Consider the following 15,600-nt stretch of genomic DNA (forward strand, 5'->3'; position numbering starts at 1 on the left):
TTTAATGATGCAGTTCAGTTTGCAAATAGCACGACAATCTTAAAGAATATTCAATCAGTAATAGTACCTGAAGAATTTCATGAAAATTTGTTGAACTGGCTGTTATTCTTTTAGCATTATTTTGCATATAAGAGAAAGTTGATAATGTGCAGAGTGGAAGCGGATGAAGAATGATTGTGCTATACCTAACAATATTACCTTGGTAACAGTGCAAATCTGGTTTCAGAAATAATAGATAAATGTGTAAATTAGTCAAATTACAACAGTGAACAAAATACAGTAATACACTATAGATCAATTTATTTGGCAATTATGATAGTTGTGAAGTTAACAGAGAACTGACTTGCAACAAGGAAATATTCATAGTGTAAACCACAGATGCTCAGTGATACCTTTCTCCTGGTAATGTTAGGATTAAGAGTACCAAAATCCAAGAAGTGTCAAGAACAGCAGAAATACCATCAACCTACCAGAAGATGAGGCTTTTCATTGTTGGTCATGCAGGTGCCAATGCTGTGTCGATAAATCATGCAATACTTGTAATTATCTGCCTTCAGTTCAGGTTGGAGATTGGTTGCTTTTCTTTCCTCCTGAAAGTAAATAATGTGGTTACTAAATACAGCTCGTACAATCACATGCAGTATAGTGATTCATATTTTCCTTGTCAGCTCTGGGGAGATGCTCCTTGTAAACAAGATGGAAGACAATTGACTGATTGTGCATTGGTCCCAAGCCTAGTCCAATGATAATAAACAAAATGTTTTTAATGGTCCATACAAATTGATTGAGGTCATTGCCTTAGCAAAGAAAGAAACAATTTTATTGATATCTGTAACAAATCATCTGGTTAAACCAAGCACAACAACATTTTTACCAATAATTATCATCTTGTACTCAATGATTTTCAGTGCCATATATAAAAGTGAATTGATCACTTACAACATATAGTATATAGTAAAGGGAATGATAGTGACAAATATTTTTTTTCACACACAATCTCTGAATAAAAAATATGGAACAATCTCATCAGAATGCTGTTTAATGCTTTTTAAAAATGCCTACTTTCTGAATTGTATTTATTCCTTAACTTTTGTCCTCAACAGAAATGCCTAGGACCAGCACTATAGGATATAGCAGTCAAGGCCGAAGTACCCCATCTTATTAAAACTGTGCTGATTAATCTATTTTCTCAGTTTGCAGCACAGTCACCCAGATTGCAATGGCTCTGGACAGATCTTGTACTTGACTGAGTTTAGGTTGTCCTTGTTTCTTATGGAGCTGTGGACAATGCTGCCCTCATTTGACATCAAAAATATCCTACAGAAATCTGTCAAATTAACTACTATACTGAAGATGAGAAATTATTTGAACCATAAGTACTTGCTATTGATGTCTGATACTGTAAAAAGCAGTACAGCCTCTTCAAATAGTTTTTCTTTCTATTTTTTAAATGTGTCACCAATTGTAATGTATTACATAACTTTAACAATAATGTTGGTATGATGTGAGATTAGGACATGTGAGTGATTTCATTATTCCATTTTTTGTTCATTATAACATGTTCAGGCATACAACAAAGCATATCAGTTAGAGATCAGAGACAAAACAAAACACATTACACCTCAATACTCAACAATCCTGGAAGGAAAAAGGTATTGTGCTACCTTTCATAAAATAATCCAATTTTCTCCCAGATGCATTATCTCAAAATTCTGTTGTTATATTGCACTGTGCCATATCAATGTAAAACTCTGAGAAACAAGCAACAGCAAATCCTGTGTCCAGCATACAGCTTAAACATGAAAGTCACAATTTTCAAGTGTGCGCTACATTCAGGGCATATGCTTCATATCAGATTTTTCTCATTTGCCTAAATTGTAATTATTGTCCTGGATTATTCAAATTCAAACTGCAAGGAGGGATGGTGACTTCGTGGTTCACAAAACCACTGTTTATTGGTGAATCTAATGAGTTTTTATGACAATGTCCTTCAGAGAAGGAAATCTGCCATCCTTACTTGGACTGGTCTACATAAGACTCGAGATCCACAGAAATATGGGAGACTTTTAACTGCATTCTGCAAGTCATTCAATTCAAGGATAATTAGAGATGGGCAATGAATGTGGGCCTAACCGATAATGCCCACATGCTTTGAAGGAAAAATTTAAATAAAGACCTGTTGTCATTGAACAAGTAGTAATCACCAGAGAGAAAGTGAGGACTGCAGATGCTGGAGATCAGAGTCGTGAGTGTGGTCCTAGAAAAGCACAGCTGGTCAAGCAGCATCTGAGGAGCAGGAGAATCGGCGTTTCAGGCATAAGACCTTCATCACGAATGAGGCTTGTGGGCTGGGGGGGGGCAGAGAGATTAATGGATGGGTGGTGAGGCTTGGGGGAAGGTCGCTGAGGATGCAATAGGTGGCTGAAAGTGGAAGAGAAGGTGTTAGGTCAGAGAGGAGGATGGAGCGAATAGATGAGAAAGATAATAGACAGGTCACTTGGGCGGTGCTGAGTAGTAACCGCCATCAATGTAAATGAGGAACCCAGACAAAACAAATGTATTCTGATTCCTTTTTCATAAAAAAACTACTCAAATCAGAATCACTGTCAAAATTATCAAATTATTCAAATAACCTTCTCAATCTTCCCTTAGCTGCAATGTATATTTCTAATCCAGTGTATCATGAACTAAAAAAGACCATCAAATAATGAAGCAAAAACATCAAACATTTACACTGTGACTGGATTCCCTGCCAACATTTTCTTTTTTTCTAACTTCTGAAAGACAATCCTTGCAACGCCTGCTTCTGGCTTTGTCCATTCAGTTTGATTGCCATCTCAAACCCATTGCTGTTCTTCCACATACACACAGAGAACAAGGAACGGTGAGATGGCAAACATAATTCCAGAGACATATATAGTCAGTCAACAAAGTAGGTGAGAGAGGGGAAGTTAAGGGGTTGAGAAGGATTCTCAAGGTTAGCAAGGGAATCTGCAGTTGATTGTGAAGAGTAAAATGGAAAATGGCAGAAGAGTTGAAGGATGCAAAAACAACAAAAGAGAGAAAGCAAAATAAGGTAAAAAAGAATGAGAAATCATAAATAAAGGTGAGGGAAGGCAACGACCACAAGGGAAGAAGACAGGAAGCAAGAGAAGGGGACAGAAGAGAAAGAAAGCAAAAGGCAAATTCATTTTTCAAAATAATAAGTGGTGGTGGTGTGGATGGAAAGTAGAAAAGAAATGCTGTGATATGTTTTGATAAGTCACATGTGAGTGTAGGTGATTAACAGACAGATGCAATTTGAATGTGAGATGCATATGGTGTAGCTGTGTCATGGATTGGTGCACTAACTCTAGATGGCTAGGATATCTGTGCATTTTCATACGTTGCAGAAAAGAACCTATACTTTTCTAGTTGTAAGCAAATAACAGATGTTTGGAGTGGTCATATTGACTTTAGTACCCAGTAAAGACTCATGGATTTATGGAGCACACATTCAAAATGTATGCCTTACTTTCAAAAACAATATAGAAAATGGATACTTTGGTTTTGAAATAAAATTAAGCTGAAGGTCATTTCTCCATTTCTTGTCAATGGAGAAACTGCACAAGACTCTAGAGTTAACATTCTTGTCTGGGCAAGACAATAGAAGTCAATCAATCTCTCAGAATGAACAGAATGAACAGAAGCCTTCCTTAAATCCATGGGGAGACCAAAATTCAAGATGACATTTTTGAGGAATCAAACAAGTTTTTGCTGCAGGGATCCAACTCTTTTTTTCCCCTCAGAACTCATACTGTACCATCTACCTAACATTGGTTCCATAAGTGGCAACTTGTAAACTTTTCACTGTACTTATTTGAATACATGGGACAATAAAGCTAATTCAGTTCAATTCAATATACTCCAACTGGAGCAAAGCCGGCAAACCTTGCTTCTTCAATATATAAGCTGTTGCAAAATCAACTTCAGAAATCTCCAACCCGCCATCCATCATTGTAGCAAAAGCAAAATCACTGGCCTGAAACATTTCTGGATTTTATCGAGAGGGGGAAGCATGGGAATAAGACTTCTGAGTCCTTTTGTAATTATCAAATTTTCTTCTTTGTATCTATGCTGTGAACAAGCATGAAAGAGAACAAAACATTACCATTGCAAATATATTTTAGGTGTTGAGTCAAAATGTTCATCCCTTTTGAAAAGGAGGAAGTTCTAAATTTGAGGGAGTGACAACATTCAGATGGGGGTGAGTGGGGATGTTCAAAACATTTTTTTTCAAATGCAGCTGTCTTTTGTCAGTCATGAGATTGGAAGAAAAGTGTTGGGAGATAGTCCTTTCATCTCTCCCCCATCTGGAACATGATTTATTAGCAGCAGACCTCAAAGTGTTCTTCTCTCAGAAAGCCACATTTACAGTTCTATATCAGATTCACTCAAAAGCAATGTAGGCCTCAAGGCTGAGCAATGCAGTCTGTGTAAAGTGTAATGACAAGGGGGGCTGAGACTGAAAGGTTCACAAAAATAGCTTGGAATTCTCCAATGCATCATTGATAAAATTGTGAATCATGCTACAATAATTTAACAAGTGCTACCTGTGATTTCAAACTGTCACATAATAACTAAGCATTCCCTCAAAATGCATTCATATGCAGTATACGCCCATTAAAAAAAACAGTTGTATTTAAAGACGTGAAGCACATTGACAAACCACAAAATAAGTAACTTGTGGATAATTTTAAGAGGCAGAAATGGTTAATCTTTTTTGACTATTCCTTTGCAAACAAGAGGTTTTTTAAAACCTACCTAAAATACATTTGCTGTGAATCAAAATTCTTTGCGGAAACTTAATTATTCTTTCCCACAATGCTGAGTCGTACAACAAAGGAAAAGTACTTGTTTTAACATAGTGCCTTTCAGGGCCGAAGAATGTATTTTCAGCCAGTCAATGAAGCATTTATTTAAAAAAAACACTGTTGTGAGAAACATGGCAGCCAATTCTGTGCACAACAAGGTCCTGCAAACAGCAGAGAATGTAACCAGTTAATCTCTTTTCAAGGTAATGGTTGAAGGTTAAATACTGGCGTGATACAGACATTCATTGGGGGGGCATGGTGGCTCAGTGGTTCACACTGCTGCCTCACAGCACCGGGTTCAACTCCAGCCGCGGGTGACTGTCTGTGTGGAACTTGCACATTCTCGCTGTGTCTGCATGGGTTTCCTTCGGGTGCTCCAGTTTCCTCCCTCGATCCAAAAGATGCATAGATTAGGTGAATTGGTCATGCTAAATTCCCCATAGTGTCCAGAGATGTGTAGGTCAGGGGTAAATATAGGATAATAGGTTAGGGGAATGGGTCTGGATGGTAACTCTTCAGAGTGTCGGTGTGGACTTGTTGGGCCAAAGGGTCTATTTCCACACTGTAGGGATTCTATGAAATATAAGGTCCAAAATTATATGGACCGATGTTGTCAGCAGGTACTTGTCTTGAAAAGCTTTGAATGAAGACAAAATTGACGTGTCTGGGAACTATAATTCTGCTTTATTGAATTATTCAGCGATTTATATATTTTCCATCATTTCCATTGCCTGTTTGAAGAGACAAACCACTAAATAATGAGTTGTGTCTTAACATCCAACAATATAGCTCTGAATGTGGTATCTGTAATGCAAGACCACACAACACTAATATAACCAGTGCTGCTAATGACTGAGATCAGTCAGTTTCAATACCTTCATTCTCATTAATTGGCTCAGTTTGACAACATAATGAGAGCAAAATTTCTATTTGTCATGATCCGAATTATGATGAAGATGAAATTGAAAAGAATGATAGCTGCTCAGAAATTTTGTTTGGTCCACTCCAGAACTCTTGGGGCAACTCTACTTTGAATTCTATTGAAGATTTTAATACAACGTTGGTCTGGAATAGAAGTGCATAGATCACTGGCCCAGCTTCCTTCCATGAGCATGCAGAACTGAGTCTTTTTAGAGCAGAATAGATCTCAGCAATTTCTTGGATTCTTTCCGTAGTTTTCAGCTGAAGACCATGCACTTCTGTAACTTGCTGATAGTCTAAGAATGCTAACAACAATATGGGGAGCTAGGCTCTTCGGAAATGGTAGGTCTAACAATTCATGTCTTTAACAAGAAAGATTTAAGGATTCCAGAAGAAGCAGGAAGCAAAAGAGTTGAACTATGAATTAGAGTGGATTAATTTGCCTTAGAGAACAGAACAAACTGGAAGTGTACAAATCCATTGTCCTCACCATCCTTTCGCATGGTTTCCAATCCACAGTTTCACCATCATCTGAAGGGCAATTAGGGATGGAAATAACAAATATAGAATATGCCTGCAATGCCAGCATGCAATGAATGAAAATTGGTTTCTTTGTGAGCTCCTGGAGTTGGATGCTTGGTCTCAAGTCAAAGAGTCACATTTCACAGCTATCCAAGGGATTTAGGAGATTTACCCTGGTTGAGCTAGAGGTAGGGAAGAATCATTGGATTGGGCTTTAACAATGGTAGTAGTTTTAGTAAACCAACTGAAAATAGCAGAAAATGCATTGAGATGACCACTTGAAATTATTATTTAATGAAAGAAGAAATGTGAACTAATTGGAAATTGAAAATTACCAATTGTTTACAATTAACAGAAGATTTCTGGGTAATCCAAGATGCAAGACAGAAAGAAAACTTGGCATAAGTGTTGATCCTTTTTTGAGGTGCTTTTAGTGTTGGAGCTAGTTTTGTTGAATTCTAGGAGTACTAATTACTGTTTTATAAGCTGTTGCATTGTTTTGGAACTTTGAGGAAAAAAGATCAAAACAACGGCACTTTAAAAAAGGAGGAAGGTTGACAAAGGTAGTTGACCACATGGTGGGAAGTGAATCAATGGTGAAAGATACCTACACTGCTGTCTGACCCAGCAGTTAAACTTCACAGCTACTGCCTCAGCTGTATGATTTCAGGTACCTCTGGACATCGGAGATAGTCTAAGAAAAATAAACAAACAGCAAAATTCACAGTTGACCTTGGAGAAACCTGTGTGAGGACATCATAGCAGAGGAGCAGCTCATGGCTAGTTTTTTTTTGAAAATTTACAATAATGAGTAGAGTGGTTCTTTTTGATTGTATGTTTTTGGTATGATCGGTTTCTTGATTAAACTTCAAAAATATAAAACACAGGTTCTAAGTTAGCCTGTAGTGTTAGGTGAAGGGGTAAATGTAGGGGAATGGGTCTGGGTGGGTTGCTCTTCGGAGGGCCGGTGTGGGCTTGTTGAGCCGAAGGGCCTGTTTCCACACTGTAAGCAATCTAATAACAAGCAGGATACCACAGGTTTGGTGGTAAGCCAATTTTGCGCAAGAAAACTCAGTAGGGTTTATGGGGTGACATTTTCACTGAAACTAGTCAAAACTGATGCTCTGCTTATTTCTAATTAGATTCAACTGATATTTTCCAGATTAGCAGTGCAAAATTCTCTGGTGAGGTCATGTGATACAAGCTATCTTCTGTAGTTCACATTTTCCCTGATGATTAGATCCATCTGAATGAGCTGGTTCCATGTATTTAATGCTGTACAATACTATATAAAAGGAAAGAAAATGGAGAGAAACAATCAAGAAGAAATAGACAACAGCCTGTACCTGCCAAGAGAACAGGAAGGTCAGATAAAGGATGCAAACACGTATCAATCATTCACAGCCCACTGTGGTACTATCAGATAAAAACATTCCAATCTAATCTCCACCTCAATCACCATCTCCTTTTCCCATACTATTCCAGTTTTCCCAGCTGTAGCAGATAGGTTTCACTTGGGACAGAGATGCTGAATGTGTTAAAACCTCTCCAAGAGTACAGTAATTGGTGGCCAATTTACTTAATTCAAGTCATTCTATCTGGACTAAAAAAGAAGTGTCTCAAAAATCTGTACATTCCTGGTGTACTGTTCCAGTTAACCTTGTTTTTTTACAACAGTGACACTGTCACTACACTATTTCATAACAGCACCAAGTAAATATGGTATGCTGCTGCATGGACCCTTTTTAAGTTACGGCTTATGTGTAAAACAAAGTCCGAAGCACAAGAAGCAGTTTAAAGGAAGTGTGTTCCATCTGGAATGGTTCAGGAGTCCAATATTGCAGACTGGATTGGCAATTCATTATTTTAATGTGATTGCACTTTGTATTTCCACTCAGACAATTAATAATTCTCTTGCATTTTATAACTTCAAAACAAGTTTTTGAGCCAGCTTTGAAAATGGCACAATTGTTACAAATAAAGCAGGCTTCCAAACGTGACTCTTAAAGTTTAATGTTTTGCAGATCTGTGCCTGTCTGGTGTTAGCAATCTACTGTTGTAAGGGTAAAAGAAGTTGCTCTCTTTCCAGACAGGCATGACAGCTCAGCAAACTATTTTCTTGCAACAGGTTAATTTGTAAATTAAACTTATTTATTAATAGAGCAGTAAAACCAAAGCATTGGATAGCATTGCAATACCAGAGTCTATGATTCTATATTCTAGATGTCTGGAAGCAATTTTGAAGGAACCAATTCAATCCATTCAACAAATCATTCAATTAGTTTTAATAAGGCTTTGAACAAAATAATGAACCTATAGTCCTCCAAGTCGACCAACATTTGGAGGAAGCACTGAGGATGGCAAAGGCACAAAATGGATGGGGCATTTCAGTGTCCAATACTAAGAGTGGCTTTGCAGTAGTACTCCTGATCACGATGGTCCAATCCTAAAGGACATCACTGCTTGACTGGGTCTGCAGCAGGTGGTGAGGGAATCAACAACACAGATAAGCCTACTTGATCTTCTCCATAACAGTCAGTTGTGGATGCATCTGTCTGTGACAGTATCGGTAAAAGTGACCACCCCACAATCCTCGTGGAAATGAGGTTCCATCTTCACATTGAAAATACCTCCATCACATTTTGTGGCATTATCACCATATTAAAAGGAACAGACTTCAAACAGATCTAGCAAATCAGGACTGGGCATCCATGAGACATTTGGGTCATCAATAGCAGCAGAATTGCAGGTCCTTGATAAGTATGTAACTGTCAAGCAGGGAAGAAGTCGAGTGCGGGAGCCATGGTTTTACTAAGGAAGTTGAATCTCTCTTCAAGAGGAAGAAGAAGGCTTATGTTAGGATGAGATTTGATGGCTCTTTTAGGGCACTTAGAGAGTTACAGGTTAGCCAGGAAAGACCTAAAGATGGAGCTAAGAAGAGCCAGGAGGGGACATGAGAAGGTATTGGCAGATTAGATCAAGGAAAACACTAAGGCTTTCCATACCTGTATCAGGAATAAAAAAATTATGAGAGTAAGATTAGGGCTAATCAAGCATAGTAGGGGAAAGTTGTGCATAGAGACAGAGGAGATAAGGAAAGCACTGAATGAATACTTTTCATCAGTATTCATTCTAAAAAATGACAATGTGGCTGAGGAGAATACTGATATACAGGCTACAAGAGTAGATGGGATTGAGGTGCATAAAGAGGAGATGTTAGCAATTCTGGAAAGAGTAAGAAAAGATAAGTCCCCTGGGCCAGATGGGATTTAACCTAGGATTCTCTGGGAAGCCAGGAGGAGATTGCCAAGCCTTGTCATCATTGTCTACAAGAATAATGCCAGAATTCAGGAGGATAGCAAAATGTGTTTCCTTGTTCAAGGAGTAGAGTTGGGACAAATCTGGAAATTTATAGACCTGGGAGCCTTCGGTTGTGGGTAAAGTGTTGGAGAGATTTATAAGAGATAGGATTTATAATCATCTTGAGAGCAATAAGTTGATTAGGGATAGTCAACATGGTTTTGCGAAGGGTAGGCTGTGCCTCAAAAGCCTTACTGAGTTCAAAGTTTGGGAGCGAAGGACAAAGGACCTGATACCCAGCATGAGCAAAACCAATGTAGTGTACAAAATCCCATGCAAGGACTGCACAAAACACTACGTAGAACAAACAGGAAGACAGCTAACGTTCCGCATTCATGAACACCAACTAGCCACGAAACGACATGACCAGTTATCCTTAGTAGCCACACACTCAGATGACAAGCAACATGAGTTCAACTGGGACAACACTACTATTATCGGACAAGCCAAACAGAGAACAGCCAGGGAATTCCTAGAGTCATGGCACTCATCCACAGATTCAATCAATAAGCACATCGACCTGGACCCAATATACTGGCCACTGCAGCGGACAGCTGGAACTGACAACCAGAAGTGGCAGATACAAATCACTATAAATGCCGGAGGAAACATCACAGAAGCGCTTCACAAGAGGCTCCCAAGCACTGAGGATGTCACCTAGACAAGGGACAAAACGTCTGCAACACAAATTCCCAGCTCGGCGAACAGAACCACAACCTTACTGAGTTCTTTGAGAAGGTGACCAAACAGGTGGATGCAGGTAAAGCGGTTGATGTGGTGTATATGGATTTCAGTAAGGTGTTTGATAAGGTTCCCCACGATAGGTGATTGCACAAAATATGGAGATATGGGATTGAGGGTGATTTAGTAGTTTAGATCAGAAATTGGCTAGCTGAAAAAGGACAGACAGTGGTGGTTGATTGGGAATATTCATCTTGGAGTTCACTTACTGGTAGAGTACTGCAAGGATCTGTCTTAGGTCCACTGTTGCTTGTCATTTTTATAAATGACCTGGATGAGGACAGAGAAGGCTGGCTTAGTAAATTTGTGGATGACACTAAGGTCAGTAGAATTGTGGATAGTGATGAACAATGTTGTACGTTACAGAGAGACATAGATAAGCTGCAGAGCTGGACTGAGAGGTGGCAAATGAAGTTTAATGTGAAAAGTGTGGAGGTGATTCACTTTGGAAGGAGTACCAAGATTGCAGAATACTGGGCTAATGGTAAGATTCTTGATGAGCAGAGAGATTCTCGGTGTCCACGTACATAGATCCCTTAAAGTTGCCACTCAGGTTAATAGGGTTGTTAAGAAAGCATATGGTGTGTTAGCTTTTATTGGTCGCGATACAAAACTCTGGTGTGGCCACATTTGGAATACAGAATACAGTTCTAGACACTGCCTTATAAGAAGGACGTGGAAGCTTTGGAAAGGGTTCAGAGGAGCTTTACTAGGATGTTGTTCGGATTGGGGGAAGGTGCTCCGGTTTCCTCCCACAGTCCAAAGATGTGCAGGTTAGGTGAATTGGCCATGCTAAATTGCCCATAGCGTTAGGTGCAGGGGTAAATGTAGGGGAATGGGTCTGGGTGGGTGCGCTTCAGCGGGTCGGTGTGGACTTGTTGGGCTGAAGGGCCTGTTTCCACACTGTAAGTAATCTAAGTAATCTAAATCTACGTCTTATGAGGAACGGTTGAGGAACTTTACACAGTTTTCGTAAGAGAGAAGAAGGTTGAGAGGTGATTAATTGAAACATATAAGACAAACAGAGGGTTGGGTTGGGCAGTGAGAGCCATTTTCCTCAGAAGGTAATGGCTAGCATGAGGGGACATAGCTTTAAATTAAGGGGTGATAGATAGAGGTCAGACATCAGCGGTAGTTTTTTTACTCAGAGTAGCAGGGCTGTGGAATGTACTCCTGCAACAGTAGTAGACTCACCAATTTTAAGGGTATTTAAATGGTCATTGGATAGGCACATGGATGAGAATGGAATAGTGTGGGTTCGATGAACTTCAGAGTAGTTCCACAGGTGGGTGCAACATTGAAATTTGAAGGGCCTGAACTGTGCTGTCATGTTTTATGTTCTGTTTGGAGGATGAGTGTTAACTTATAAATATAGCATCCTGTTGCCACAAAGTGAACATATCTTCTCAACACAGTAAATATTCTCTTAATACTAACAACTCTTGCAAAACAAACACCTGTGTGGGGGGTTTTATGAAGCCTGTGGGAAGCTTGGTGGGCAGGGAGAACTAATCAGATGAAGCTAAAATGGAACCTTTAAACCTAAAGGTTAATTCAGTGCACAGTTTTAGTAGGTTGGGCCTCATGCTGCCAAGTGGGAGATTTGCACTTCTAAGTATATTTGCATGTCATAAATACTCATTTTATAGAATAATCTTCAATTTCTTCATGGTAAAGCCAGCAGCACACTAGAATCTCGAGCACAATGCTCAGATTGAACAGATGGCATTGTGGACCTGTGTCAGTAGTTTTTCTTATTGCTTTTAATGATTTGGACTTTCTCTCTGTTCTACACATTAGCTGTAACTTTAAATAGGTGTGTAAAAGAGAGGAGCTTGCATGGAGTGCCAAGATGGGCTAAGTTAAGTCAGTCTTTTCGAGGTAGTAGAGGGCACAGTGCTGGATGTGGAGTGGGGTCTGAGACATGATTAATGTATGGTTGGTGCTTGACAATCAATCAAAAGTTAAGCAAATGATGGACCTAAAGTCGGTACATATAGGACCATCTCATGGTGTTGGTTAACAGCACTCTTACAGGACTTTGGCCACAATATTCCCATTTTTGGCCTGAGCAGGACAAAGTTCCAGACTAAAATCTATAGGTGCCTCAATGAGAATGCCCACTGGATCTTCTGGCTATGAGTGGCTGGCTGGTTGACAGAATTAAAATCCCAGAATTTGAAGTTCCAGCCCCTTAGACCCACAGCTCCAAAACTCAGGAATAGCACAACACACGCTAGAATCACAGGATTGAGGATCACAGATGGGGAAGGTGTTTAGAGGAGTACCTCAGCTTTGGTGTTGTGGAAAATGGGATCTAGGATGGCTGGAAGTAATGGCAAGAGGTTGGATCACAGAGACCACCTCTTGGGTTAATTGTGTGCAGAGAGGCACAATCCAATCAAACTGGCATCTCATCTGCACTGATCAACTGCTAGGGTAAGCCATCTCCTGGGGCTGAAAAAAATGGCAACCAAGAATTTTCGCGTCTCAATTGTTGGTGGGATGTGAAGCTTATGCGCTGTCCAGAAGATGGCAGGGTTGATGTTCACTGTTAGTTAAGCTAATTAAGTTCACTTTCAGCCTTCACACCCACTTCTTCCAGGCCTGGAAACATGCTCCCTTTGAGTTCACCTGCAATGCTACAATTATCCCTGTTGACAGTGAACTCTGATAATACATAGCAGGTAGGCATAGCTGAGCCTACATGTTCAGCCATATTCCAAAGGAGCGAGTATAAAAATGGCCTCAGCCAGAACAGTCAATAAAGAACAAACCCCAAAACACACCATTTTCTCTTCTACAGTTAAATAAATGTTCCCAAATTCCCTATCACCTTCAACATTTGCCAATCATAAGGTGTGCCAGCACATATAGCTCACTAACTAAGATAGTCTCAAAAACATTAATAACGCACCAAATAAAATGTAATTAATGTCACATGAAATGCTTGCAAGTGAAATCAGGATTTGAAACACCCTTTGTTGTCTCAAATGTCTTGCATTAATGCCAACAGAGTTGGTCATCTTGTTTTATTGAAAAGACTATTTTCATATTCTGCCAAGTTGTCAGTCAACAGTAGACCTCACCATAGATAAAACAACCTCTATTTTGTGATTGCATGTATCTCCTAGGCACTGTAAGCACTCACAAGTGGGAGTTGGCAATAACAGAGAGTTGAACTTCTTGTCCTGCCATTGGGTAGTGAGTCACACTAAAAATTATGCCATTTGAAACAAAATGCAAATCATGCTTACTATGAAGATCATCACATGGGTTGATTATGGGTAGCACAAATATGCTTCTTTACCTTCATTCAAGCTCCACTCCTATAACTTAAGCACATAATCCAGACTGACAATTCAATGAAGCACTGAGGGAATACTGAAGGAAACACATTTAAATGCTTTTAAATCTCAAATGGTCAATCTCAAATGCAAAACAAACTGCTGTTCAGATCCCACATACCATAAAAACTCCTTTAATATCCTCTTTAAGGTGTCCCTCATTCTGTGAATTCAGAATCACTTGAGGGCCTTAATTGGTGGAATAGCGAGAAAGTTAGCCATGGCCCTTTCTGACCAGAACTTAATTTCTGAGAAGGAGGGATAAGCTGGGTATCTCCACAATACCATGCAAGTTGATTATCTGCTCGTTCCATATCCTTACCCATCACTCCTCCTCATTGACAAAGGGCATTGTTACTCATCCTGTCTTTTGGTTAAGACAATAAATGGCAACTTCATCAACTCTCTCAGTTGGGCATAACAGATCCTGCACACTCATTTTGAAGTCAAATGTGGAAGTTATCTCCTGTTTTCTGGCTAACGTGTCCCTCAATCAATTTTAATAAATATCAAATTATCTACTCAATGTCTAAGTGCTCTCTCTGGAGGGAAAATCAGCTGTCAAAATACAACAGTTCTGACACTTCAAAAACTTGATTGACTGGAAAGCACTTCAAGACTTGCAAAGTTGTAAAAGGCTTGCCTTAAAAGTATTGTTCAATCATTCTTTTAACGGAATCTTCAACAGAATGTATAGACATTTAATTCAGACTTCTCATTTTGAACAAAGTAACAGTGATTTTAAAAGCGATGTGAAAGTAAGCCAATTGTTTTTTCATCGAACATGATTTATCTAGAAATATGTGAAATGAAAAAATAAGATTATCTGATTTTACCTTTAGCTCTGTCATTCTCTCATTTATGCTTTAGGTCAGTTCTGAAAGAGACTTTTGAGATAGATACACTTTCCAATGTCTGTTAAATGAAATAACATCTTGAATATTCTCCTTCCCAGAAGGAGGAGGAAAGTTTGCAGGAAGTGCCATGATCTAGTACATTGGAATTGTGGAGATACCCACCTCCTTTTTGTCTCCCCAAAAATTAAGTTCAGGGCAGAAAGATCAATGAATCATAGAATCCCTACAGTGAGGAAACATGCCATTTGGCCCAACAAGTCCACACCAACTCTCTGAACAGCATTCACAACCAGACTCACCCACCTACACTAACCCTGTAACCATGCATTTCCCATGGCTAATCCACCTAAGCTACACATCCATGGACATTATGGGCAATTTAGCATGGCCAATCCACCTAACCTGCACATCTTTAGACTGTGGAAAGAAACCAGAGCACACAGAGGAATCCCACACAGACAAGGGAAGGATGTGCAAACTTCATACATACAGTCGTCTAGAGCTAGAATTGAATCTGGGTCACTGGCACTGTGAGGCAATAGTGATAATCACTGAGCCACTATGAAACCGCATGGTTAATCTTCCCATCCATTAATGCCCTTAAAGGGTTCTGAGCTCACACACAAAGTGACAGCTTAAACAAGGCTATGAAAGCAGTCATTGTATATGATGCAGAGTCTGAATGGAGGTTTGTTTGTAGAAGAGATTAACCACTTGAAATTTAAAAGCATTGAACATGTATCATGAAAGAATGTTATTTTCATATCAAACGCATTTGAATGACAGCAGTGTTAGATTGTTCGTATTTTATGTTTTGTTCATCTCTGCATTGCTTCTGTGGCTTCCCAGGTTGGATACTATTCAGATGGCAAGGGAATACAAGGCAGCATGGGTGTTAGGTAGGGTTGCATGGGTTAGATAGATTTACGTGCAATGTGGATGGGAGTTAGAGGGTGTGAGGGCTACAGGTTCTATTTCTACTGTCACAAAGTCCCACAG

At 39.4% G+C, this 15,600-nt stretch overlaps 1 protein-coding gene across 23 annotated transcripts in view; it reads right to left on the reverse strand.

Moving 5' to 3' along the window:
* LOC122562121 (receptor-type tyrosine-protein phosphatase delta) overlaps positions 1-15,600 on the reverse strand; it is a 2,484,958-nt gene that overhangs the window by 1,653,491 nt on the left and 815,867 nt on the right. For all 23 annotated transcript variants that reach the window (XM_087996666.1, XM_087996678.1, XM_087996656.1 and 20 more), the window contains one exon: positions 471-590. The gene's annotated coding sequence lies outside the window, so the exon portion shown is untranslated. The remainder of the gene's footprint in view (positions 1-470; positions 591-15,600) is intronic.

This window comes from Chiloscyllium plagiosum, unplaced genomic scaffold (assembly GCF_037043375.1).
Source record: "Chiloscyllium plagiosum isolate Xiang-an unplaced genomic scaffold, Cpla_swu_hap1 HiC_scaffold_2, whole genome shotgun sequence".
Classification (NCBI taxonomy): Eukaryota; Metazoa; Chordata; class Chondrichthyes; order Orectolobiformes; family Hemiscylliidae; genus Chiloscyllium; species Chiloscyllium plagiosum.